This window comes from Acomys minous (assembly GCF_964271855.1).
Source record: "Acomys minous genome assembly, chromosome: 5".
NCBI lineage: Eukaryota > Metazoa > Chordata > Mammalia > Rodentia > Muridae > Acomys > Acomys minous.
In genome coordinates, this window is record NC_140494.1 from 63,159,964 (window position 1) to 63,187,893 (window position 27,930).

Genomic DNA, 27,930 nt, shown 5'->3' on the forward strand with positions numbered 1-27,930 from the left:
GTATTAGTAATGTGGTGTATCAGCCTATGTGGTCCAGGTTACTTTACAACATTGTTATCATTAGCTGAGTTGTAATCATTCCCTAATTATTTTTCATAATTTCTACTAGGATCTGGCCATATTTCATTTTCCTAACTTGTACCTCAAGTTAGTATGACAATGGAATCATATACGAATCCCATTATTAACCATTTTTGCACTCAGAGCATAGTGGCCATGGAGGTGTGGTGTAATCTTGTATAATCGATGGCTTTATGTCAAACAAACTTCTTGAGAAAAACAGCATTTTAGTCAGGTATGGTGGTGCACGCCTTTAATCTCAGGGAGGCAGAGGCAGGTTGATTGCTGTAAGTTCAAGGCTGGCCTGGTTTACAAAGTGAGTCCAGGATCACCAAAGGCTATACAGAGAGACCCTGTCTCGAAAACCAAAAAAATAAAACAAAAGATAAAAAGAAAAACAGCATTTTAAATACTATTTCCAGGAGAGAAATAATACAAAGTCAACAGAAACTATCATTCCATGGGAAAAAGTCAGAGAGAAGCTAATCAAGCAATGTCCCATAAGACAAACACAAGATATCAAGAGCATTAGAGTGAGCACATCTTAGGGCAGATAACTATCACCTGGTACAATTGGAAGAATTGGGTTCTTTAAATCTGAAGGCCAGCTCCCCAAAGGCCCCGGCCCTAAGCCATCACCAGATCTACCAAGTATATGCCTGATTATAGAGAAGAAACTGTGTTCCTTCTACATACATCACAGCCTCAAGGAAAAGCTCCCAAGGCCCTGGCCCCAGGCTCTTCTTGGGTGTGCTAGCTTGTTCTGGGTTTAAGAAGGTGCTATGTTCCTCCTCGCACATCAGGGCCTCCAGGATAGCCTTCAATCTGTCCAGACCTCAGCGGTAACAAAGTTTCTATAAAACGTCTCCCAGCTTTGCTGTAGCCAGTTATTCTTTATATACTTAACTATACCCTCAGGCATTGCTCTAGGTCTCCAAAATCAATCTGGAAAAGAACCATCCCTGCTCAGGCTTCAAGGTGGGATGATGAATAGAGAAAAGTGTATCAGAGTAAATAAGGGCTGACGTGATGCTGTCTTGGCGATCTTTGAAACATAGCATAGAGAGTGCTGTATTCTTCCCTTTGGCTATATTAGAACGTTGCCAGATGCTAACTCTGGAGGTGGAGTCATCCTTATGTTCCCCACCAAAACTCCTTGGAGAATGACTAATTGATAATGACAGAAACTTGGTTCTGCATGCCTCTTGGACATTAAATGCTAAAGAATTCTACTGTTTTCTGATACAGATGTCATGTCAGCTCTGCCTCTTCAATCATTTTTCCAGGTTGAAGAAATCTCAAAGAAGCAGTTTCCAGCCAAATTCCCCAGTGATTGATGTGGCACTTTCTAATCTCAATATTTTGCCCTATTTTCATCTAATAACCAAAACAGAATATTAATATTTCCACTAGATGAAGTTTGTGGTCACATTACTCATTTCACTAATGGGTTTACTATAAGTACATGCATTTAGTTTCCAGGAAACCATCCATTTCTATCTTCAGAAAAGAATGTTTTAACATGTAACTACTTATTACACAGTTGAGTATGCAGAGGTAACCTGAACTCATGCCAATATAACTAATACCAATACTGATCAGTTCCTGAGTACAAAATAAAATTATTTCTGACTGAAATTTCTCTTTCTTTTATTTTTAATTAACTATTTAATTCTTTTATATATCAGTCATAGCTCCCTCCCTCCTCTCCTCCTGTTCCCACGCTTCCTCCCTTTTTCCCTCCATTCCCCCTCCCCTAGTCTTAGAAAAGAGAAGACCCAATCTATCCACCCACCCAGCCCTGCCATGGAGGAGTGACCAAAAGGCAGGCAACAGCGTCCATGTCAGAGACAGCCCCCCTTCCTCTTACTAGGGAACCCACATGAATCCTGAGCTTACCATCAGCAACACCTGTGTAGGTGGCGTAGGTCCAGTCTATGCATGGTCCTTGGCTAGTGCTTCAGTATCCAGAAGCTCCCATGGGCCCTGGTTAGGCTCTGTTGGTTTTCTTATGGAGCGCCTGTCATTTACAGGTACTTCTAGCCTTCCCCTCACTTTTCCACAAGACTCCCTATGCTTCGCCTAGTGTTTGGCTGTGAGTCTCAGCATGTATTTCAATCAACTGCTGGTGGGGCCTCTCAGAAGATAGACTAGGTTCCTTTTTGTGAGCCTAGCAGAATATCATTAATAGTTTCAGGGGTTGGCTCATTCCTATGGGGTGGATCTCAGACTGGGACAGGTATTCTTTGGATATTCTCTCAATTTCTGCTCTATCTTTATCCCTTCACATCTTGTAGGCAGAGCAAATTTTGGGTTAAAGTATTTGTAGGTGTGCTGCTATTCTTATCCATCCATTAGTAGTCTTGTCTAGTTATAGGGTGTTCTCCAGTCTTTATGACCCCTGCTACTTGGAGTCTCAGTTAGAATCACCTCCATTTCTTCCCAGAAGCCTATCCAATCTTATGTCTCCAGCTTGTACCCCGCCCACAGTTTCTCTTCTTTCCATAGGTCCTCTCAGAAGGGAAAATAGAGTAGAAAGAAGTGGTTGAAGAGAGGGAACAAGATAGTAGAGGAAGTACAGAGAGAAATGGGCATGGAGACCGAACCTTGGGAGAACAGGGATGAAAGGACAGAGGGCCTATCTGCAATTTCCAGGGAATCTCCAGGCTTAACCATTTGGGTCTTTAACTTTAATAACACCTATCACTGGAAACATTCTGAAATTAAAATATTACAACTTCCCTCCAAACAAGCTCAAGATTGATTGATAGCATGGCCACAATTTGCCAGGACATGTGGCTTCTGCTTATAGACTCATTAGTTCTACCCTGAAATTAACCATTAACCATATTTTCAGGTCTCTTTCAGTAAGGCATATCTATTTTGACTTATTCACATTGCACCTGGATCTAGTCAAGCTTTGTGGCCACCAGGTCTCAGTAGTGATCATGGATTGACCTAAAAGGCTATCCAGATTATGTTGACTGCTGCAACTTCAATCTGATGGTGAAATACTTTTTTTTCTGGTTCCTGGTGTAGATAAGATTCTTCTTCATCACAACCAGTCAATCATAACTTTGAGCTTCTGACAACCATGTATAATAATGGAATTTATAACACACTGAATCTTAATTTGGAATGTGAAGATTCTCAGCATGTGCCCTTACAACATGAATAAGATAACAATTATAAATATGGTACTTCCATGTGATCCTAGAAAGGAAGTTGGCTAGAACCACTCAGCAAATATGGCTCTGAATGTTGAACATACATTTGCACTTGATCCTAGGCAATCCATCATCATAGCCTTCATGCATCCTGTTTGTTTCTTTTATCTTTATGTCTCTTACTGTTTGGTATCATTTGTTTTTAATTTTTTATTATAGCTTTTAATTGTGTGTTGTGCATGTGTGTGTGTGAGACAGAGACAGAGAGAAAGAAAAAGAGAGAGAGAGAGAGAGAGAGAGAGAGAGAGAGAGAGAGAGAGAGAGAGAAACAGAGAGACAGAGAGAAAGAAAGACAGAGGGAGAGAGAAAGATATATAGAGAAAACTACAACCTTATGTATGTCTATCTCTGTCTCTGTCTTTCTCTGCCTCTCTCTCCATCTTCCCCCCCTCTCTGGTGTGTGTGTGTGTGTGTGTGTGTGTGTGTGTGTGTGTGTGTGTGTGTGTGTGTTTACAATTTTAAAGACTTGTTTTATCCGTTCGCCATGTAAAGCCTGGGAATCAAAATCAGTTTGTCAGGTATAACAACAAGCTCTTTTACCCATTAAATCATTTTTCAGTCTCCTCTTTTTCATTAAATAAGAGAAGTAATTATTATGAATTCCAGGTTGGCCTGAAACTCACTTTGTAGGTCAAACATGTCTTCAACTAATAATTCTCTTACTTTAATCTCCAGAGGGCTAGAATTATAGGTGTGTACTTCAATTAGCTGCTGTGTCACTGTCCATTCTCACAGAAGGCTCTTATTTTGTAGTTTTCTTCAATGCTTGGAAAATTGACAAAATCATGACTGTAGTTGGAATACTGGAATTTTGGGCTCTTTAAAAAACAGAAATATTATGAGAATATGTTTTTGTTTTAACCCCAGGTGTTGGATAAGAAGCTGCTTCACAGAAGCTGACAGATGATTTTCCTTGTGCTCTAGCAGAGATGTGATTTTTGCCAGATGTAGATAGTGTAACATTTGGAATTCTGGAGATGTTTAATAGTTTATATAAATGCTAGGGCCTTAAGAGTGAGGGAGGGTGTGTTGTTGGTTGGTTCTTGGTTGCTGTTGGTTGCTATTGACACAGTTTATTTAGTAGTCCTGTGTAAAGAAAAAGAGAAAGAAGAAATTAGATAACCCGGTTGGTGAAGATCAAACTTGACCCAAGGAGCAGCAGCAAGTAATCTAATGAACAATGGTATCACCTTCCCCACCCCTGACTTTATTCTTTTCTTCTTTACTCTTTTTTTAATCTCTTATCTAGTGATAGGGGGTCAAAAGAAAAGGGATGGATAAGCATAGAAGAAAGAAAATCCCACAAAGTAGTAAGTGCCAGCTGTCTTCTCTGTCTTATGCATCTCACTTTTCACTAGGGCCTACCAGGAAAACTCAATAAATTCAGGAATTTTATTTGTTTGTGTTTTATTCACTTAAATTTTAGTCTCAAAACAAGAATTTCCTTTTGGCCTGCCCCCTACTTATTTTTAAAACAGAAACCTCTGGTCTTTTATAAGACTTCAAAGTTGGTAAAAAGCTTTCTTTATATCTCAATGTCTCTATGTTACATGCTTCTAAAGTGTAAGATAATTTTGTCACAGGCTGTATCATAGCATACCAAGGCCAGTGCTGTTCAATAGCAATACAACCCAATCCACTGTTCTACACTTAAAGTTTCCAAGAGATACATTTTACCCTTCTAAAATCTTGAACTTATTTTAGATCACAGTATAACTCAATTCGACAGAGTTCTCGACTGAAGCCACTGTTCTTACAATCTTCTGTTGGTAAGTTCATTCATGATATCTGATGGTATCATGATATCTGATCCATTTAAGGCAGGCCAATAACAATATTTTAAGAACTTGGAAACTAAGCCAGAGCCAAAGCAATAGATTCAGATTTCTGGTTCAATTAAGTGAAATCCTAGAATTAAATATAAGATAATTACTATAGGGAATAGTCCAGTTGGCTTCAGTATTCTAACTGGTAGGGTGAGACTTTGAGTAGAAAAATCAATGAATCTGGTAAAATCTGGTATCTGCTTTGTCTTCTTTTGTGGAAGCTCTTTTACCTGGCTCACCTTTCTCTATTTCATATTCTGTCTGCAGACTCTTTGGCAGCAAGCCAATACCATGCTCTACCAGAAATAAAATCACCAGGCACCAAACATATCCTCTACTCATAAACTCATGTCTTTATATCTCATTGTTCACATAAAGCTCCTAGGAAAGTATTCAGTACAAAAGAGTGATGTGCTTTGTACTTTTAATTCATGTTCTCTTTACACTTTCATCAAAGCTCAGAGGTTTTCTTGTAAGAGGATAGTAGGACAGAGGAAGGGAGAGAACATGAGGTTGACTGATTTTATTAATCAAATATTCTATTTTTTCTTTGTTATGTTTTGGCCAGAGCTTCTGTATAAAGGCCCTAGAGGCAAAAAGTTTGTCTTCTGACTTCTTTGATTATTCCCTTTCTTAGTTCTAATATCACATTTGTAGGTTTATGTATAAAAAATGTAGATCTTTGCTAGTCTCCCATGCTTCTCTCATCTAGAGTCCCAATAGGATGTCCTCCCCTCTGTCCCAGTTTCCTGGTAAGTGAAGACTTTCATGGGACATGCCCCTTGGGCTAGTATGCAGATATAAGTGAGTATATACCATTTGAGTCTTTCTGCTTCTGGGTTAATTCACTCATGATGATCAAGAAGAACATTATGATAGGCAGATTTGGGCACAGGGGTCCTGCTCAAATTATGTCACCAGTCAAGGACAATACAGGCAGTAAACTTCAAACCCCTACCCAGATCTAGCCAATGGACAGGACATTCTCCACAGGTGAGTGGAGAGTGGGGTATGACTTTCACACATACTCTGGTGCCTCATATTTGACCATGTCCCCTGGAGGGGGAGACCTGGTGGCACTCAGAGGAAGGATAGCAGGTTACCAAGAAGAGACTTGATACCCTATGAGCATATACAGGGGGAGGAAGTCCCCCTCAGGCACAGTCATAGGGGAGTGGAGTAACGGAAAAATGGGAGGGAGGGAAGAATTGGAGGATACAAGGGATGGGTTAACCATTGAGATGTAACAAGAATAAATTAATAAAAAATGTAGATCTATAAAGGAAATTCTAAGAGAAGGAAATATATGCATCCCTACTTCATTTGCAGTCTTGTTACACATCTATAATGCTGGTTTCTTTTTCTAAGCTGATTCCAATCTTCTCCCAAAATGAATCTTATCTACAGAACTTAGTTTTCCCTCCCACATCTGAACTATATGCCTATCAATATACTGAAGGCACACACATCTGGGTGCTCTAATCTAAGCCCTCTATTTCCACCACCTAGAACCCAATAACAGTGTTCATTCTCACAAAGGCTTAACTCTTCCAATGAGAATAATGCACCAAGTTTTACCCATCTATGTCCTCTCCTGTGTTTTTCTCATCATCATAACTCAACTATAAGTGACTTATAGACAGTTGCTGTCCAGTATGAGAAACAAATGATAATTGATGATGATCTTGTAATTTGTGGGAAGAAGAGAAAAAGGGATTATTACATTTCAAGTACTGTGGTAGCAGTTGATGTAATATATAGACTGAAGTTCAATATCTGTAAGGGTAAAGATAAAAAAGAAGATTGGGGTATACAGAGAAGTTGAGTGGTTACTGATAAGAAAATACAGAAACTGTGTTGGTTTGAATGAGATATCCCCATAGTCTTGGGCATTTGAACACCTGGTTTCCAGTTGGTAGTACAGTTTGGGAAGGATTAGGAGATGTTGTTTTGTTGGAGAACGTATGTCATTGGTGGTATGCTTTGAAAGTTTAAAGACTCCCACTGTATTTGGTTGGCTTGTGGTTCAAGATATGTGTCCCTAGCACTAAACTTCCAGCCTCGGGTAACATGTCTGCCACCTGCTGCCATGCTGTCTCTGCCATTTTGAGCTCTAAAATCTGGAATCATAAACCTTAATAACCCCTGACCTCATTACCTTACCATGGAAATGGTGTTTCATCACAGCAACAGAAATGTTAATATGCTTCTCTCATCTAGAGTCCCAATAGAATGTCCTCCCCTCTGTCTCAGTTTCCTGGTAAGTGAAGGCTTTTGTGGGACATGCCCCTTGGGCTAATATTCAGATATAAGTGAGTATATACCATTTGAGTCTTTCTGCTTCTGGGTTAACTCACTCATTATGATCATTTCTGGCTCAATCTATTTATCCACAAATTTCGGGAATTCCTTGTTTTTAATAGCTGAGTAGTATTCCACAGTGTATATGTACCACAGTTTCTTTATCCATTCTTCTACTGATGGACATTTAGGCTGTTTCCATGTTCTGGCTATTATGAATAACGCTGCTATGAACATGGTTGATGGCAAAGTAGAAGGATTCAGAGGGTCCTAGAAACCTACAAATAAAACATTATGATAGGCAGATTTGGGCCCAGGGGTCCCGCTCAAACTAAGGCACCAGCCAAGGACAATACAGGCGGTAAAACTTAAACCCCTACGAGATCTAGCCAATGGACAGAACATTCTCCACAGTAGAGTGGAGAGTGGGATATTACTTTCTCACATACTCTGGTGCCTCACCTTTGACCATGTCCCCTGGAGAGGGAGACCTGGTGGCAATCAGAGGAAGGACAGCAGGTTACCAAGAAGAGACTTGATACCCTATGAGCATATACAGGGGAGGAAATCTCCCTCAGGAACAGTCGTAGGGGAGGGGAATAAGGGGAAAAGAGGAGGGAGGGAAGAATGGGAGGATACAAGGGATAGGATAACCATTGAGATGTAACAAGAATAAATTAATAAAGGGAAAAAAAGAAATGTTAATATGGATATAACCACCACGACCCCCAAAGAAGCTCTCAGAAAAATGCATTGCTTAGCAAAGTTGTCCTTCACACTTGACCCTTTATAGGCCATATCACCCTATATGTATATGTGGACTGATCCAGCAAGGGTATAATGTTGCACAAAAAGCTTTACAGAGCTGCTGCAGCCCTTAAGATAGGCAGTGGGGGTGGCTGCCAAACACAGTTTCTGCACCTGATCGTTAGAACCTCCACTGAAAGGGTTCTGCTCAGAGAATATCCTTGCTTACCAGAATTCCAACCACTGTTTGAGCTATATTTGGCAGCTTTGCTCCCAAATGAATAGACAAGGTGTAAGCAGAGAATCCAGGGCTTGAGGTGAGATAAATATTGTTAAATAACTGCTATTGGCTACAAGGACTAATGTTTTGAGAAGGTGAGCAAATATAAGTCTAAGGAACAGAAATTAAAAATAAGGCTCCTGTTACAAATGAATATTAGAGAATTGGGGAAATTAGCATTTAAGAGAAGAGGCAAACATAGGACTCGGTGAGGGCACCTAGACCAGTAACACCCACAAACAGGAAGGCAATACAGGTAGCAGAGACTGGTTAGTGGGAATAGACTTGTACCAGAGGAATTAATAAAAAACAGACGTGGAGAAGCCATGCTAACTCTGTATGCAGCCAGCTAAGGTGGAAAAAGTGGTTCTTTGTGAGGCATCAAGAATTGCTCAGTTTTTTCTCCTTATCTCTATCTTGACCAAATACAGAGTTTAAACTGAAACAAGTTGCATTAATGATTTAACCAAGATTTTTATTGTTGTAACAAATCCTCAACTATGAGACTGCTATTTTTCATTGAATAAACATGCTTCATAAATATTTTCCACATTTTGTGACAGTTTTAATGACATAAAAAGACTGTAAAATTAATGCTCTAAGGGGAAAGGTCCAGGTCTTGTTGGTTATGTGTAACTCCATGAACCCTGACTTGTTTTCTTTTTTTTTTTTTTTTCTGACTTGTTTTCTAAGACAACAAAATTGCTTTTGCTTTCAGGAATACAGCATATACTGCTTATAGTCAGTTACCCTGATCAGTCATGAGGAAGCAAAACAACATCTTGGCAGATTAATTAAAATATTTACTGCCATCCTCATATTGCATTTATTTTTTCGACAATTCACTTCACATTTCCAGGGGGAATAACTAAAATCATTGAGAGCATCAAGTTAAGACAGTTTATAAAATAAATATGTTTATGTGTGGGAAACAATAGGACCAAAAACTGTTGCTGGGGAGTAGCCCATGTTTCAGTTTCAAGAGATAAATCTATCACTTTTCTAACATGCATAAAGCATCATATTTTCAGAAAAAAATATTATTTACTTTTCTATGTTGTTCACTAAAATAATGTCACATTCATCTTCTTGGAGAAAGATTTTATAGGGGGTCTCTAAATCTTTGGTTTATGTTGGTGGGTCACAAACCACAATGAGCAGATATGAACTTTTCAGGAAAGATCTGAGGGCCTAATACATAGGGAAGGAAGATTGAAGGCATAAAATAATCAGTATAAAAACATATACATATGAAATTGTAAAAAGAAAAATTAAATTGAAAATTAAGAACTATGAATCCAATACCTTTTTTCTTGAATGTGTATCTCAGGTTCAAGAATGCTTTTATGAAAAGGTACTAAGGCAAACTCCCGTGGTAACATTACCTGACTATCAAGGATAAGGTTAAGGATATTAACATCCTGGATTAGATAGTTTAAGAAATACCAGTTTATAGGTGAATGATGAGTTCTTTATAACAGTAACTAATTCTTGACATAACTAACTTTGTAGACTGTAGATTTTATATGAGTTAAATACTAAACAATTATTAGTAAGAGGTATTTTGAGGTGATGAGGTTAGACACAAGTGTTACGTGCCTTTTCTAGTCTGTTCACAAAAGTGAATTTGTTTAAGTACATACACAAGTCCAATTCTTGTCAGTGATATAAGCAATGCTTGTTTCCATCCACCACAAAATGTGCATCTTGTAGCACTGTCCTCAAGTTATGGTGTTTAGAGGTAAAGCATCTGGGATTTAGAAAGGAATAAAGATGGAGCCCACATGATAGAAGTTAGTGCCTTCACAACAAGAGACAATAGAGAACTCACTTCACCTTTCCACCATGTAAGATGTAAAGATACAGACTTCATGTGTCACTAAGACCCAGAAGACACTGGGCGTGCAGAACTTACAGAAATACATTTGGTTGTTCATAAGATACCTACGATGTGTGCAGAATTTTGTTATAGCAGCATGTAGAATTTTTTAATCTTAGATTTCAGCTGAGATACAAAATCTGTATTTTATATCTTTTAATGTTCATAACACATTCACAAATAGCATCCATGTGGGCTTGTAGATTCCCATCCCAGAATTTATACACAGGTAATGGTAGATTGGGAAGTAAGAGGTGTAGTAATGTAGCCAGGAACTATAAACAGATTCCCACCAATGATGCTTGATCCTATAAACAATTCTAGTAAAACTCATTGACACCCCCTCAATAACACACACACACACACACACACACACACACACACACACACACACACGGAAGGAGATGAAAGGGAATAGGTTGGTGGCAAAAGAAGATAATGCAGGGAAGGTTTGAGTTTGAAATATTTTATATCCATGTGTGGAGATGTCATAATGAAATTCATTATATGTATAGCTAATAATATATTAACATTTTAAATGCTAATTAACTTTGTGATTTGGTACATTATCAGTTCTGATGTTTTTGGTGGAGTATTTAGAATTTTTTATTATCTGGTAATACATAATTTGAGTTTGCTTTTTACTATTTGGTTATTTCAAAATGACCTACCTAGGCATTGGTGGCACATACCTTTAATCCCAGCACTCAGGAGGCAGAGGCAGGGGGATCTCTGTGAGTTTGATGCCAGCCTAGACTACAGAGTGAGTTCCAGGACATCCAGGGATACTCATACAAACCCTGTCTTGAAAAACAAAAAAATAAAATAAAATAATCACTAAGACTTCCAACAATATGATGAAGAAGGATAGTGGCACTGAATTATATTTTTAATCCAAATCATAAAGAAATGTACTCTAGATTGTGAAGAAAGAATATTTGCATCCTTTTCCTATTCAAATGAGAGTGACTATGATTTTTGTCATGTGGAGCATTAATCATGGTGAGGTATATTTCGTTGTTTTTTTTTAATTATGTCTCTTTTTAACATATACATTTATATTATTACACATGAGTAAAATAATCTACATACAGCAGGAAGAACCATGAGACAATCAGGAAGTATATAAATGTTACATTAATAGTGATTTGACCATTTGTATTTGGCAAATTTGAAGTAAACATCTTTCATATCTTGTTCGGTCTAAATTTCTGAATGGAGATTCATATTTGTCATATCTCATCTCTATTAACTTAAAACATCTATCTTGATCTAAAAACATCCTAACCCCTAACCTACTAAGCTTAATTGAAAGACTAAATTATCTGGTCTTCAAAGCCATCAGAGACTTGAGAAGGGATAAAACTTAAATACCTGAGTGAACCAGAAGTGCAGGATAGCAGCTTCCAAAATGAAAAAAAAAATTGACAGAGACAGTCACTCAATACTTTCTATAACATTGGAGCATCTTCTTCAGTCTTCTGGCCCAATATATATGACAGACATATTTGTGAGGCAGGAACTATTGAGGACTTGCTTACCCTGTTTTGGCAGAGTTTGGCTGTCAACTGGCTGCATCTACTCTTGTCTATTTTAGGCAGAATTCTGTCTGTGGCAGAAACGAGGACATTTTGCCCAGTGGCTGGTTTGCCACATTTGAAGCCAACTCCATAAGGAAGTTCTTTGATGCTCATCTTCTTTGAGGCAGCCTGGGCATTGCCAGGAGTCAACTTGTCTTGTTGTCAAAGAATCTTTAGAATAATAAAAAAATCTTTAAATGTCATATTCTGTAGGTCTCTGAGGTTTTTGAAGACCTTATTTAACTATTTTACCTCATATATCTATAGAATCATATCTATTAGACCTAGAGTATAAATTCTTATGATAAAATTAGACTAGTTTTTGACATGAGCATAATTTACATCAATATACAAAATTCAATACCACTGAATTAAACATAACCTTATTTGTGAGTAAGAATTAGGGCGTTGAGATGAGGAGCAGATTCAATCATCTACCTTTTATTCTATCCCCCCTCTATATTTCTATACTCCCCTTTCCTTCTTTTCAGCTCCTATCTCCTTACTTACAAAAGAAAGATAAAGGAAAGGAGATACGTCCCTGAATCAAACCTAGTTTCCTTTCTGTAAAAGACCAAAAATGCTTATAACAAACTCCCAATGAACATAAGCATCTGTAGATCAAAATAGTAAACAGAACCCTATCCAACCCCCCTGAGAGGAAATGGAACATCATTCTCTTAAGGTTTCTTCAGGCTGATTTATGATGAATAATTGCTTTGAAGGCCCCCCCCAAAAAAAAAACTGGAGGAAATGGTTAAGTAAGACAGGGATAGCATTTGTGGTCCATTTTTCATAAGTTGTGAAATTCCAGGGTTAATATGAGTCCTGTGTGGGACAGTCTGAATTGCTGGACCAATTGGGATCAGAAACTTTCTATAATGCTGTCCTGAAAGCTGTCTGAGGGAGGAGATGGGGTCGGGAGGGATTGAGGGAGGAGACTTCACTCAGGATGTAAAGAATTCCAACTGCATTTCCTTTCAGACCCCCTTCCAGACCCCTCAGGGCATGCAGTTGGAATTCTTTACATCCAGATTGAAGCCTCCTCCCTCATTCCCTCCCAACCCCATCCATGTGGAGAGTGGGGACTGACTCTGACATGAACTCTGGTCCCTCATATTTGACCACCTCCCCTTGGTGGGGAGGCCTGCTGATGTCACTCAAAGAAAGAAAAAGCAGGATACCAAGATGGGACTTGATAGCCTATGACCATATAGTGGTGGAGGAGGTCCCCCTCGGTCTTACACCTAGGGGAGGGGAATAGGGTGAAAATGGGAGGGAGGGAAGAACAGGAGGATAGAAGTGATGGGATAACAATTGAAATGTAATCTGAATAAATTAATTAAGTAAAAATAATAAAAAACAAAAACAGGAATCCAACTGCAGAACAAGCAGGTAACTAATGTTGCTAATCCTACTACATGGGAATAGCTCTGAGACTGGCTGTCATATGAAGGTTTATGCTTAGACAAGGCTTCATGTAGGTCACAGATTCTCTGTGACACATAATTAGAGACCGTTCTTAGTATGATATGAAGGAAGATTTGCAGATGTCCTATTTCTGCTCATACAGTAGAAGTACATGGCGTACAGAACCAGCCTCAATTGCTCTGTACATCCTGCATACCTCATACCATCACAATGTTAGAACTGTATAATGCTTATGAGAAGTTATGTTTTCAGAACAAAAGAACTGGACACCAATACTGAATCAGACCTGACAGGATTCACTCCTGTTGGCAAGCTGGATCCTGACATCCTGCACCCTCTGTGTTCCAGCCCCAGGTGCCTCAATTGCTGGTATCCAACAGAAGACTTATATTTCTTATCTAACTAATTTATTGAGAGATTTCTTTATTTATTTATTTGTCTTGAAAGTATGATAAAATTTGTTTGTGTTTTTCAATTTACTACTATAGTGTTCTCCACTGCATTGATATTACATTTATTGATTTTTGAGTGCTGAGCTGTCCCTTCATGAGCGGAATGAATCCCAGTTGACATGTGGCACAGAGATTGTTAACATTTCATTCTTGTATACAATGTGTTTTGCTAATTCACTCCTTTTCTCTTTCTTCCCATTCCATCCCTTCCCCCTATACACGTACACCACTTTTCCTTCCCAATTACATAGATTCACTCTTTTTACACCAGCAGAGTCTACTTAGTGGTGCCTTATGTCCTCAGGTGCAGGAGCATCTCCTGAGCATGTTTAGTCTCTCAGCATCCACATCCCTGAACAAAACTTAGTCTCCCTTCCTAGCAACCATTAATTACTAATGACTAGCCTTTCCCCCACATCTGTATTTGGATTTGGGCTTGCTTCATCTTGTGCAGGTCTTATGCATGCAGTGACAGCTTATATGAGTTCATGTATGCAATGATGTTAACATGTCCAGGAATGTTTCACTATAAATGTACTCTTAGGCTTTTAAAATATTCATTCATTCATTCATTCATTCATTCATTCATTCATTCATTATGTGTACAGTGTTCTGCCTGCACGTACACCTGCAGACCAGAAGATAGCATCAGGTCACATTATAGATAGTTGTGTGCCACCATATCATTGCTGGGAATTGAACTCAAGATCTCCAGAACAGTCAGTGCTTTTAGCCTCTCAGCCATCTGTCCAGCCTCCATACGCTTAGTTTTGATTTCCTAACAATTTTTGGCAATCTTTGCATCTATGTTCATCACGGATGCTGATTTTCATGTGTATTTTTACCAGATTTTAGAACTGGATTATCTTTACACTGCAGAAAGAGTAGAGCAAAAGGCCTTCCTTTTGTATTTATTTGAATAATTCATTTAATTCTTCTGTAATGTATTATAAAACAATTGTGAAGGTACTGGGTAGAAACTTTTCTTTGATGAGAGATTTTTTAATTACTACTTCAATCTCTTTAAACAATATTGGTCTCTGTAGGTCTCATATGTCTTCTTGCAGTAGTGTTGGTACTATAGCAAGGGATTTGTTCATTTTCCTGGGAGTTTCCATTTACTGGGGTATAATTTTGGGGTAGTTTCTCCTGGGCTTTTGCATTTCTTTGATAGGAGTTGGGATGTCTTCTCATTCCACGTCTAGTTCTGACATTTTGCTTTATTTACTCAGCTCATTTGACTGAGAGTTTGTCCATTTTTTCCTTTTGCAAAAACCAACAGTGAGGTCACTGGTATTTTTTTTTATTTTACCTTGGATTATGTTTATTTCTGCTCTGATTTTTTATTATGTTTTTCATTTTACTAATTCAGGGATTTGGCTGGCTTATCTAGCTTTTTAAGTCCTTGAGCTACATTATCCTGCTGGTTATTTGAAATGTCTGTGGTTTTGATGTACAAAGTCCTGTGTGTTTGTGGTGCTGGGATGTGACAGAGGCCCTCACAAATGCTGGACAAGAGCGTTTGCTCTGAAACACGTCTCCAGCTCTAAAGTTCCCGTAACACTATTTTGCCTTATGCCAGGGGCTTTGAGTTGCTGTGCTTTCATTTGTTTTGAGACCATTTTAATCTTTGCTGGGCTGTTTCTGCTTCCTACAATTGGAATATATTAACTTTGTAATGAAAATAAGGAACAACATTTCACATGACTAGCATTTTATTTCAAAATAGCTGTTTTTAAATATTACTTCAGAACACAAGTAAAATAATCCCCTGACTTTGAGTAATCATAAACACATGAAATGGTACAATGGGTAAGAGAAATCCATTGCTATGAACAGTTCATCTAAGCCAGTGTTTAATGAGTGATTCTGGGGCAGATGAACGCCGAGGGACTTACTTCCTACCTTCAGCAGGTGCCTTTAGCTCTAGAAAACTCATTATTTTGTATCTGGTCAGTAGCCACTAACAAAATGTGAGTCAGGATATTCTTAAAAATTAATCAAAATATCTGCCCTAGTCACATCTACAATGTGCAAAATAAGCACTGTTGCTGTGAACTCCTTCATTCAACAGCCACTTCTATTAATCTGAATCTTCAACTGGACCATGACTGGTAAATAATAGGTGACTGAACTGAGGAAGTACCTAGAACTTATTGATTCTCCAAAAATGCAAGTATCATAATGCTTATGAATAAAGGTGTTCTTACATCAAGCTTGCTGCAGAACACATTGGGTACTGCAGCCTCCAAAATACACATAACTTCTAGAATTAAGGAGAATGAAGCAATTTATTATAGCAGACAATAGCATTTATGAACCCTAAAGCCTAGAAAAGGAACAATTTTATATTAGTGGTTAAGTTTTCCCAACACTGAAAGTAGCTAATGATCACACTGTGATGTTTTACTAGGATAAAGCACAACCTCAGTCCGCTGTGGCTCACCACAATGTGGTGTTCTCCCCATAGCTCTTTACACATTCATCATATAGTTTAAAAATTATTGGGCACCGTTTTCCCTGTGTTTCCATGGATTCAACATTTGTACACTTAGCAAACTTAAACTAAATCCAGAATGTTCCAACCTCAAAGCTTATGTTTTCAATGCACCAACCACTAGACAAAACACCCTCAGATGTCGTGATACATAGATGTATGGTGTCATAGCATCCATCACATCACAAATCCTCAGTCTCCGATGAACATCCATCATTTCAGCAGCTTTCCTCATGTTATGTACTTGTTGGGAAGAAGGATCCTAGAAGAAGGAGGAGAGTGGATAAGGGGGTGGAATTAATAACAACTGAAATTCGTTCTATAAATGTATGATGCTGCCAAACAATTTAAAATATTTTTATTTTTTATTTTTTTATATTAATTTATTCTTGTTACATCTCAATGGTTATCCCATCCCTTGTATCCTCCCATTCTTCCTTCCCTCCCATTTTCCCCTTACTCCCTTCCCCTATGACTGTTCCTGAGGGGGCCTCCTCCCCCTGTATATGTTCATAGGGTATCAAGTCTCTTCTTGGTAGCCTGCTATCCTTTCTCTGAGTGTCTCTAGGTCTCCCCATCCAGGGGACGTGGTGAAATATGGGGCACCAGAATACATGTGAAAGTCAGACCTCACTCTCCACTCAACTGTGGAGAATGTCCTGTCCATTGGCTAGATCTGGGTAGGGGTTTAAAGTTTACCGCCTGTATTGTCCTTGGCTGGTGCCTTAGTTTGAGTGGGACCCCTCAGCCCAAATCTGCCTGTCATAATGTTCTACTTGTGGGTTTCTAGGAGCATCCATCTATTGAATGTTCAATACAGGAATATTTCCCCCAAATATTTCTCATTGACAGTTGATTGAAACCATAGACATAGAATCCAGAGACAATAAGGGTTGAATATATAATTAGATTTTTTCCTATAATCATACAATTCAGGGTTGAAAACTCTAGCTAATAAGCAAGCCTGGCATGCTGCTTGAGTTTGTACATAAAGTTGAGTCACAGCTCAGACCACTGATGGAATGACTTAGCAACAGACATAAGGCAGCTGAAAGACTAAGGTACTCCTGGTTGCAGAAAGAGTTTACCACCCATCATGTACTTTATTTTTTAAAGTATCCACTTAATATAAAAAGTGTCATACCACTTTAAATTCCATAGTGATTTATTACTAGTACATAGTGTACTTTTAAAAAGCACGTACTATTCCTCGCCATGATGTTACACTGTCCACTCTCAAAAATAAAAATATGTTAATGTGTTTTCAGACTAACAAGTTGCATAGAAATCTACAGGCTGCATCTTAAGTACTAGAGTCATATAAGTATTGTTAATAAATTAATTTTAAATGGGAAGCAAAACAATAACTGTGTGTAATGTTCTTTCCAAAAGTACCAAATGATAGGGCGTGAATATTGTGAAATGCAGACACTGTCCCTACTCACAGGAGTGCTTGCAATAGGCATGCCCTCTGGCATCAGAAGAATCCCTTCACCAGCTCTTTGTCTACTTCAAGTTTACTGTTGAGTCATTCTAATTGGGGAAATAACTACAGACATGGAAAACATTTCCGCCTCAGATGAGTATAGCATACCATAACTGTTCTGCTGGTGGGGGAAGCCATATGTTTCTCTCCCACAATCTAGTTTTTGATGAGATTTCTTAGCTGCATGAATTCTTATAAAAGTCATAGATCATTTTTTTCTGAACTCAGTAGTGGAATTATTTTAAAGTATAAATATGGACTCTCAAATAGGACTGTATAGGCTAAGTGAGAAAGGGGTTGTCAAGGGTACTGATGGAGGAGAAAATTGTGTGAGATTTTAAATGTCTTAAACTGTTATCCAATTTCTTTGTACTAATGTTATGAATTCATTTGTAATCATTGGGTCAACTGGATTTATTGGAGAACTGGTCACAATATACATGAGCATGTGTCTCGCAAATTTTTCTCCTCCCTGGGTGTTTTGTTTTTAATTATTTGGGTTTTTTGATATTATAATATAATTACATAATTTCTCCCCTTCCCTTTCCTTCCTCTGAAACCTATCATATACCCTCCTTCCTCTCATTTAAATCTGTGACCTGATTTTTAAATAATTGTTGTTATACAAGCATATGTGTCGACATATATACATTACTAAATAAATAAATAAAACCTGCTCACCCTATATTACATTACTTATATATATATTTCCTCTATTGAATAAATACAAAGATGAGTAAGTATTTTGTGAGCTTGTTAAATAACACTAAAAACAATGACTAAACAATATAAAACATAAACAAATATAAAAGAGCAAGAATAGACTTTGCTTTCCTTTCTCTGGCCCTTCTCGGTTTCTCTTATCTTTCTTATGTCATCAATATTTAGGAGACAAGGTAAACTCAGGCCAGGGTTGATCTTAGAAAATGATCCCCTGGTTTATGTTGGCAGACACACTTCCCTAGTCTAACACAAGCTGCCTTCCAAACTGACGCAGGACATGTTACCAAAGAGGACAACTGAGGTTACAACCTTCAAGAATAATTATAAACAAATGAACTGTTTACTCTGTCTGTAAAGCTTCAGTAGTCAACCATGCCCCAGTTATCAAGGTCCTTGCAAGCACTCAACCACTGTGGCACCTGTCTCATTTCCCTGGGCAAACGGCAAGTTCCCACTCACAAACGTCTCAGAGCTCAAGTCCTCCGTTGTGTGTTCTACTCCACCAGTTTGAAAGATTGCATAGCAGTAACGGACTTGTTAATAGACTGCTATGGTAGGCTCCAATAGCATGCTAACACTTTGCACAGTAAGTGCAGAGCTTAGTAAATAAGTTGGCTGAGCTGTGTTCTTATTTTGAGGTGTGGGGAAGAAGTCATTTACAGAAACACACTAAAAACACAAGCAGGTAAGGGCCTACTTTCATCCTCCTTTGCAGAGTGTGTGCAGAGAGGAGTAACATTGCTCTTGCGGGTTATTTCGAGTCACTGGAGCATCACACTGCCCAGTGGAAAGCAGTTTGTTACTTGAGGGAAGAAACAAACAAGGCCTTTCAGGGATGTTACCCCAGCAGCTAACAGAGGATGCCTGGTCCTCTAGTTCCTGAGTTTTTACTTTATTGCCTCCAACCGAGTCGGTCTGGTCCTGAAGATCACTGAGCAGTTCGGGCTGGCTTCAAAACACAACAGCCCTCTTGCTTCCGCCCTCCCAAATGCTGAGATTTACATCACTCACCACTTGCTACGGTACTCTTTTCACCCGATCCATTCACTAAACATACATCCTCACATTTTAGAAGCCACTTTGACTTGTTGAAAAGCACTTCAAAGTTCGCAGAAGTGAATAAATGAAAGGGTTCGGATAATACTGGTCTTCCTACAGCTCCTCCTCGACACCACTGCCTATGCCTCAAGTCCAGTCACCAAACGGAAGCATTTGGCAGATCGGCCAAGCAATGCCTCTGGGGTGTGTATCTGGCGGATACAAATAAGACTTTGGGTATTTTGATGACTTAGTATTGCCCTGTTATTTATTTATTTATTTATTGTATCTCTGTTTTTGGGTTTGGTTTGCTTTGGAGATATTTTAGCACATAGTGGAGGCTTTGCTGCATAGCCAATATAAACTAAAACTTCAGATTTCCTGGCCTCCACCTCTCAACAGCTCAGATTTCAGATATGCAACATTTATACCGCTAAAAATGGAACCCAGAACTTCTTGTATACTAGGTGAGCACTGTCAACTGAGCTACATCCTTAACGGTTGTATTTCTTATAATGTTTACTTTTTTCTAATATTTCTAGTTTTATTTAGTGCAGATTCTTGGCTTTAAAAGCTTACAGTCTATTAGAAATTTCTTGCAAACCTTAGGGACAATGTTGCAGGAACTGAATGTCACTTGAAATATAAAAATGCTAGACATGCCTACCAGTGTGATATTGCAAGTGTAGTGCTATTTAGAAAGTTTTTTATGTTTTTTTATTAATTTATTCTTGTTAAATCTCAATGGTTATCCCATCCCTTGTATTCTTTCATTCTTCCCTCCCTCCCATTTTCCCCTTATTCCCCTCCCCTATGACTGTTCCTGAGGGGGACTTCCTCCCCTGTATATGCTCATAGGGTATCAAGTCTCTTCTTGGTAGCCTGCTATCCTTCCTCTGAGTGCCATCAGGTCTCCCCCTCCAGGGAAAATGGTCAAATATGAGGCACCAGAGTACGTGAGAAAGTTATATCCAACTCTCCACTCTACTGTGGAGAATGTTCTGACCATTGGCTAGATCTGGGTAGGGATTTAAAGTTTACAGCCTGTATTGTCCTTGGCTGGTGCCTTAGTTTGAGTGGGACCCCTCAGCCCAAATCTGCCTATCATAATGTTCTACTTGTAGCTTTCTAGGACCCTCTGGATCATTCTACTTTGCCATTCTCCCATGCTTCTCTCATTTAGAGTCTTAATAAGATGTCCTCCCCTCTGTCTCAGTTTCCTGGTAAGTGAAGGCTTTCGTCGGACATGCCCCTTGTGCTAATATTCAGATATAAGTGAGTATATACCATTTGAGTCTTTCTGCTTCTGGGTTAACTCACTCATTATGATCATTTCTAGCTCAATCCATTTATCCACAAATTTCGGAAATTCCTTGTTTTTAACAGCTGAATAGAATTCCACAGTGTATATGTACCACAGTTTCTTTATCCATTCTTCTACTGATGGACACTTAGGCTGTTTCCATGATCTGGCTATTATGAATAAGGCTGCTATGAACATGGTTGAGCAAATTTTCTTGTTGTGTGCTGGAGCATCTTCTGGGTATATTCCAAGGAGTGGAATAGCTGGGTCTTGAGGAAGCCCTATTCCCATTTTTCTGAGATAGCACCAGATAGATTTCCAAAGTGACTGTACAAGTTTGCATTCCCACCAGCAATGAAGGAGTGTTCCTCTCTCCCCACATCCTCGCCAGCATGTGGTATCACTTGAATTTTTTATCTTAACCATTTTGATGGGTGTAAAATGAAATCTCAGAGTTGTTTTGATTTGCATTTCCCTGATGATTAAGGAGCTTGAGCATTTCTTTAAGTGTTTCTCAGCCATTTGGTATTCCTGTGTTGAGAATTCTCTGTTTAGTTCCAAACCCCATTTCTCAATTGGATTATTTGGTTTGGTGGTGTTTAATTTCTTGAGTTCTTTATATATTTTGGATATTAGATCTTTGTCAGATGTAGGGTTAGTGAAGATCTTTTCCCAGTCTGTAGGCTGTCGCTTTGTTCTCTTGACAGTGTCTTCTGCCTTATAGAAGCTTCTCAGCCTCATGAGGTCCCATTTATTAATTGTTGACATTAACGCCTGGGCCGTTGGCGTTCTGTTCAGGAAATTGTCTCCTGAGCCAATATGTTCCAGGCTCTTCCCCACTTTTTCTTCTAAGTGACTTAGTGTCTCTGGTTTTATGTTGAGGTCTTTAATCCACTTGGATTTGAGTTTTGTGCAAGGTGACAAATATGGGTCCAGTTGCATTTTTTTACACATAGACATCTAGTTAGACCAGTACCATTTGTTGAAGATGCTATCCTTTTTCCATCAAATGGATTTGGCTTCTTTGTCGAAAATCAAGGGACCATATTTGTGTGGATTCATATCTGGGTCTTTGATTCAATTCGACTGATCAACCAGCCTGTTGCTATGCCAGTACCATCCTGTTTTAATTACTGTTGCTTTATAGTACAGTTTGAGATCAGGTATGGAGATTCCTCCAGAGCACCTTTTATTGTACAAGACTGCTTTAGCTATTCTGGGTTTTATGTTTTTCCATATGAAGTTCAGAATTGAACTTTCAATGTCCTTAAAAAATTGTGTAGGTATTTTGATAGGGATTGCATTGAATCTGTAGATTTCTTTTGGTAGGAAGGCCATTTTTACTATGTTAGTTCTCCCGATCCATGAGCAAGGAAGAACATTCCATCTTCTCATGTCACCTTCAATCTCTTTCTTCAGAGTTTTGAATATTTTTTTCAAACAAGTCCTTCACTTGCTTCATTAGAGTAATTCCTAAATATTTTATATTGCTTGTGGCAAATGTGAAGGGTGTGGCTCTCCTAATTTCTTCCTCTGTAAGCTTGTCATTTGTGTATAGGAAGGCTACAGACTTTTTTGAGTTAATTTTGTATCCAGCCAATTTGCTGAAGGTATTTATCAGCTGTAGGAGTTCTCTGGTGGAATTTTGAGGGTCACTTATGTACACTATCACATCGTCTGCAAATAGGGATAATTTAACTTCCTCCTTTCCCATTTGGATACCCTTGATCTCCTTTTATTGTCTTATTGCTCTGGCTAGAACTTCGAGTACTATATTGAAGAGATATGGAGAGAGTGGCAGCCTTGCCTTGTTCCTGATTTTAGAGAAATTTCCTTGAGTGTCTCACTATTTACTTTGATTTTGGCTATTGGTTTCCTATATATAGCCTTTATTATGTTGAGGAAAGTGCCTTGTAGTCCCGATCTCTCTAAGACTTTAAACATGAATGGGTGTTGGATTTTATCAAATGCATTCTCTGCATCTAAAAAGATGATCATGTGGTTTTGTATTTTTAGTTTGTTTACATGGTGGATTATATTGATGGATTTCCATATATTAAACCATCCCTGCATGCCTGGAATGAAGCCTACTTGGTCATGATGAATGATATCTTTGATGTGCTCTTGTATTCGTTTTGCAAGTATTTTATTTAGTATTTTTGCATCGATGTTCATCAGAGAAATTGGTCTGTAATTCTCTTTCTTTGTTGAATCTTTGTGAGGTTTAGGTATCAATGTGACTATGGCCTCCTAGAGTGAATTTGGTAATGTTCCATCCATTTCTATCTTTTGGAGTAGCTTGAAGAGTATCGGTATTAGCTCGCCCTTGAAGGTCTGGTAGAATTCTGCACTGAAGCTATCTGGCCCTGGGCTTTTTTTGGTTGGGAGACTATCAATGATTACTTCAATTTCTATAGGGAAAATGGGACTATTTAGCTTGTTTATCTGTTCTTCACTCAACTTTGGCAAGTGAAATTGATTAAGAAAATCATCCATTTCCCTTAGATTTTCAAATTTTGTGGCATATATGCCTTCAAAGTAGGATCTTATGATTCTTTGTATTTCTTCAGTGTCTGTTGTTATGTCTCCCTTTTCATTTCTGATTTTGTTGATTTCAATACTATCTCTCTGCCTTTTAGTTAGTTTGGCTAAAGGTCTGTCTATTTTGTTGATTTTCTCAAAGAACCATCTCTTGGTTTTGTTGATTCTTTGGACTGTTTTCTTAGTTTCTAACTTGTTAATTTCACCCCTGAGTTTGATTATTTTCAGACGTCTACTCCTTTTTGGTGTTTCTGCTTCTTTTTTTTCTAGGGCTTCTAGTCATGTTGTTAAGATGCTTATGTGCGATGTTTCCAATTTTTTTTTAAAGGAACTTAGTGCTGTGAATTTTCCTCTTAGCACTGCTTTCAATGTATCCCACAAATTTGGGTATGTTGTTCCTTCATTTTCATTGAATTTCAGAAGCTCCCTGATTTCTTTCTTTATTTCTTCCTTGACCCAGGTGTCATTTAGCAGAGAGTTGTTTAGTTTCCACGGATGTGTAGGCTTTTTGTTATTTCTGTTGTTGTTGAATTGCAGCCTAAGCCCATGGTGATCTGATAGGATACAAGGTATTATTTCAATCCTCTTGTATCTGTTGAGGTTTGCTTTGTGAACTTCGATGTGATCAATTTTGGAGAAGGTTCCATGGTGTACAGAGAAGAAGGTATATGATTTCTTGTTTGGGTGAAAGGTTCTATAGATATCTGTTAGATCCATTTGACCCATGGCATTGATTAATGATGTTATTTCTTGGCTTAGTTTCTGTTTCAATGACTTGTCCTTCAGTGAGAGTGGGGTGTTGAAGTCTTCCACTATGATTGTGTGGGGATCGATATGTGGTTTAAGCCTTTTTAGCAGATCTTTTACAAATGTGGGTGCTCTTGTATTGGGAGCATAGATGTTCAGAATTGTGATGTCATCTTGGTTGACTTTACCTTTGTTGAGTACGAAGTGTCCATCCTCATTCCTTTTGATTAATTTTGGTTGAAAGTCTATTTTGTTCGATATTAAAATGGCTATGCCTGCTTGCTTCTTGTGACCATTTGCTCCATTGGAACTGCGCTGAGCTGGTGCCTAGTATGGAACTGAGCACTCTGCCCATCCTGTGTCACAGCAGGAGAACTGTTGCTGAGCTGAGCTGGTGCCTAGGGTGGAACTGAGCACTCAGCCCAGTCTGCGTCACAGTAGGGGAGCTGTGGCTGCGCTGAGGTAGTGCCTTGGGCAGAATTGCTTGCTGAGCTGAGCCAGTGTCTCCACAGCACAGGGCATTGAACGAACCCAGGACTTTGGGTCTGAATTGTCTTAGTCCAGTTTGGATCTCAAGACACCATGCAACCCAAATCCTGTCCAGAGTCCCCTCTCCCGCAGCAACTCCCACTGTCCACCACACCAATCACCTCCACTGGAAGGCTCTGAGCTGCAAACCTCAGCCACTGCCGCTGGTGATGCTGGTGCCGCTGGTGCCACTGCTGCTGCTGCTGTCTCTGCCGCTGCTGCTCTGATCTGAGAAAATCCGTGCTCCTCCTGTGTACAGGGGCATGCAGGTCGTCTGTACCCTGGTCCTTCTGAACCGTGGAGCACTCCTGCTGCCGTGGTGTGGGGACCTTTGTGCTCCTGGCTCAGAAATCTGTGCAATTCCCTGAATTGTTCACTGGAGCTTCCAAACACGGTCCACACTGCTCGCCACCATCTCGGATCTCCTATAATGTTTACTTAACCATATATTAATAAATTGTATTGATCGAAATGCCACATATTTTTAAATTATTATTTGTGTGTGTGAGTGTGTGTGTACAATCGCATTATTGTGCAGTAGTCTATGTGTGGAGATCAAAGAGCCACTTTCTAAAATTCATTCCATTCTTTCCTCCCACCGTGGGTTCTAGGGCTCAAACTCTAGTGTTAATACTTGGGCATGAAGTACCTACACCCATGTGCTATTCTTTTGTGTACTAAAGTGAACTACTTAACCAGTTATTTCTGCAATATGTTTTACAAGGTTTCTAACTGCACAGTCCTGCACTTGCAGAGAAGCAAGCCACTTCCTGGGCATGGGTTGGCATGAGGCTCCTAGCAACATCTAGACAATATTTAGTCTCTTCCAGACATTGTTACACGTGCTTTCTTCACATGGTTCTCGTAACAAGTATTTATGTTCAGGATTATTGCTGTCTAATTTTTTGGAAACCTTTTCTTTAAGAGTCATGGAGCCTGGGGTTGGGGTAGGTAGGTGGAGATGAGCTGTTTGCTTAGCTACTAAATGGCAGAGTCAAATTGTGAATTTATACTGCCTAGCTCCAAAAACACAAATACAACCACTACACTGAACTGTCTCCAGAAGATGCATGGTTTTGAACATTTGGTGCCTAGTTTGTTGGTCCTTTCCAGAAAGGTGGTGGAGACACTGGGACAGGGGATCTGGCTAGATGATACAGGCTTCCATGTGAGTTCCTTGAAGTTCCGCTCTATTGTTTCAAATAATTGTCCACTACCTGGTCAGCTGTGATGAGAGCAAGGCTTGCCACATGCTCTAGCTTTCTAGTGTGAAGTTTTTCCCTGACCCTGTGAGTCTGAACTCACCCACTCACATGTTTCAGCCATCACAAACACAAGTTCTCACTTTTCTGACCTGGCTGGACTGGTGAATTAACATAAATGGACCAATAGGGTTTTTGGTTGTTTTTTTTTTTCCTATATTGATGTTCTCAAAGTTGTTATTCAAGAGCATAGTCATTGAGGAAGTCTCTAATCTGATAATTCTGGGAATTCTGAATTGAGATTTGAAGGAAGATACATTTCATGTGTGAGTTGAAATTTTCTAATATTTATGCAGAGGAGCCACAGTCCGCTAGGCAAGACTGTAACAAATTTCAGACTGAAGTCTTCACAGTGTGAGAGAAAGAAAACTTGTAAAAAAAATTATGAGAAAGAAATGAATATCTGAGAACTAAAAATCAATCTGTGTGAGCAAACACTGGAGATGAAGAGATGGTTTGTAAAAGGGTCTTATAGCACTGTTTAGGAATCAAAACTGTGTGTTGGTCATTGTAGACAAAAGCTATATTTGTCTCAAATTTTAAACTTTTATATGGAATATAAGCTGTGAAAATTAAAGTTTCATATTTAGAAAGCTATGATTCCTATGTAAATCATAAGCCAATTATTTACATAAGATGAAAAAGTTATCGAACATCTCCAAGCCTATGAAACCAATCTGAACTTTAGCTTCTGTTTTCTGCCTTCTAGATCTCTTGTATCTGAGTGGACATATTTGGAAGAGATTCATGTACCGTAACTATAGCAAGCATTTAAGACACTCTTACGTCATTGGATTGCAGTTACTCAACTGGAACTTTATGTGCGGAAACACTTATTACTGAGTTGATTTTTCTACTCTGCTTGGCTTTCTACTCCAAAAAGATGACATGCTACAGCTGACACATAAATGGCCACCAAAGGAAAAATGCACTTAATTCCATTTATCCTTTAATTGCTCTTACCAGCTGTTTGTATCACAAGGTCTGATGACAGCTCTTACAGTTTTCATAACCCATCCCTTGAATTACGGGAATGTGCCTCTTATAGTTGAATGTTTTTCAGGGATTTCATTCCATAGCAATTTATTTTCTCAACTATTGTCACAAATAATTATGAAGCAAGAGAGAGGTGGATCCGTATGAGTTATGAAGCAATAAAATGCAATAAGTGGTTATAAGTATGACTTTCTTCTGTGGAATTGTGTAGGCATTGTATATCAGTGGTTTACAGATAATCAGCAGCTACAAAATAGCACCGAGCTGATCTGCACTTCAGATACCAAAGCACAAGCAATGTATGTTTCCAAAATATAGAACTTACAAAATATAGAAATTACAGAATATCACATACATCCTCAGACTTAAGAAGACATGGCCATCAGAAATATATGAGAAAGAATATAGTCTATAAAGAAAGTTTCAAACATTGAGCATGGGAAAGTGAAATTGTTTTATCTACTATCTGAGCCATGAGGACTGTCTAAGCTGAGATTCATAATCTAATATAGGAAATGGTGTTTTGGAGACAGTTTTTCTGAAAAGGCCCTTTTTTTTTCTTTTCAGTTTGCTTAATTGTTCTCTAAAAATTACTACTCTGCATTGTTGTCATGACAACACAAATAAATAATAGAGACTTTCTCTAGGCTGTCTGTGATGTCCATGATCTTCCTCACAACGGAAGACAACCTGTGGGAAGTGCCTATGAGTACAAGGCTTCGCTATGAGGTGCGAGCGACTCACTTGCCCGCATCAGCTCGCTTTCAACTTCTGCTCAGTTACTTCAGCTGGTTTCTGTGTTGTCTGGTGTGTGTTACCTGCCTATCCTTTATGAAAACAGCAGTTCAAATCCACTGTCTCCTTAGACATGAACATCTTTCATTAGATTTCAGATTGGTTGATTCACTTAAACTGAAGATGGGTCATAAATGGATAGCTATTCTGGGTGGGGGAGGGTGTCGTAAGACGGAGAGTCATACACATGGTAAATATTTGCCCCGTACTGGCAGATTTTAATCAACGCTT

General features: G+C 38.8%; 1 long non-coding RNA gene across 1 annotated transcript in view; it reads left to right on the top strand.

The window, feature by feature from the left end:
* LOC311597402 overlaps positions 1-27,038 on the top strand; it is a 75,700-nt gene extending 48,662 nt beyond the window's left edge. Inside the window, exon 4 of the long non-coding RNA XR_014779216.1 lies at positions 26,618-27,038. This is a non-coding gene — a long non-coding RNA (uncharacterized lncRNA). The remainder of the gene's footprint in view (positions 1-26,617) is intronic.
* Positions 27,039-27,930: the final 892 nt, after the last annotated feature.